The sequence below is a fragment of the Camelina sativa genome, chromosome 15 (genome assembly GCF_030686135.1).
Source record: "Camelina sativa cultivar CO46 ecotype springtype chromosome 15, ASM3068613v1".
In the NCBI taxonomy this organism is placed as follows: Eukaryota; Viridiplantae; Streptophyta; class Magnoliopsida; order Brassicales; family Brassicaceae; genus Camelina; species Camelina sativa.
Window position 1 is genome coordinate 27,687,979 of NC_141894.1, and position 1,415 is coordinate 27,689,393.

Consider the following 1,415-nt stretch of genomic DNA (forward strand, 5'->3'; position numbering starts at 1 on the left):
AAGTAACTCTAACCAATGTACTTTCTAGGTTAGTAGTTACACAAAAAGACACCATCATATATAACAGGTTCAAAGTTCACAGAATTGACTCAGTACCACCCATTTACCATCCATTGTTCAAAAGAAGAAGGTACTGACTCAATACCATCCATCGTTTAAGTAACACAACACATATTAGCATCTAAACCTGGAATCATTGAAACACAACACATATTAGCATCTAAACCATGCATTATTACATACATTCAGAGAAAGTGAAAAAAAAATTAAGAATACTTAACTTATACTAAAAGTTACTGAGTGAGCATTGCATTCCGAGAATCTGCAGAATCAAACAAACATATTGTTAATTACTGTTAGGAGTTAAACTTGTATACACAACTAGATTTGATTACTTACCAAGAGACTCAAAGAACACCACTTCTTCCAACATTTGCACCAAGTTAGCAACTTCTGCTTGTGTTTTAAAAGAAACCCGCAACCATTATTGAGTGCATAACAACATTTCAACCATATAAGGAGTCAGAGAACTCCTATATGGATCCAATATTCGGCCACTAGTACTGAAAACTGATTCTGAAGCTACTGATGAGACTTGGATAGCTAGAACATCTTTAGCAACTTCTGATAATATAGGAAACTTTTGGCTATTACATTTCCACCAAGACAGAACATCATAAGGGAAACCCAAAGAAGTCTCCACTCTTATTTCAGTTTTTTCACTCAAGTAGATATCCAACTCACTGCAACCATCTACCTTTCTCTTAGAGTTAACCAACTTATTGCAGATAACCTCGATCCCTTCAGAACCATCCTCATCATCATCATTAGATAATTCACAAGTAGTAGTAGGTGCTGGCTCTGAGTCAGTTGGTTCCTCAACCTCAGCAGGTTTGCTAAGTCTCAAAATGTATTCCTCATACAGTTTTTTCATTACACTTAAGACTGAACCACTAAGCTGCCTACATTCAACGGTATCCTTACCATAGAGTTGCTCAATGCATAGATTAGCAAACTGCATCTTGTTGCGGGGATCAAAAACAGAAGCAACAATCACAAGCGGATTCATATTTATCAATCCATCCCAGTATTTTTCAAATTTATCCCTCATTATGTGTGCATCCTTTCTGACCTTCTCATTACTGCTGCCACACTTGGTAATGAGATTCCTTTCAATGTTTACAATCTCATTGTAACAAAGAGTGGAAGTCACTGATGTTGAAGCAGAGAATAGTAGAGTACACTTGTAAAAGATCTTGAGAAACTTCACTAACCTTGAAACATCTTCCCAATCAGAAAAAACTGGTGGTCTAACCCATTTTTTCTTTGTTTGCTCATCGACTTCAAGGAAATAATCATCATACAGTTTGTCTTCACTCAGCATCCTCTCAAACAGTACTCGCAACTTCAGAGCA

At 36.5% G+C, this 1,415-nt stretch overlaps 1 pseudogene; it reads right to left on the reverse strand.

The window, feature by feature from the left end:
* Nucleotides 1–293: 293 nt before the first annotated feature.
* On the reverse strand, nucleotides 294–1,160 carry LOC147927210 (zinc finger BED domain-containing protein RICESLEEPER 2-like; annotated as a pseudogene).
* Between the last annotated feature and the right edge of the window lie 255 nt (nucleotides 1,161–1,415).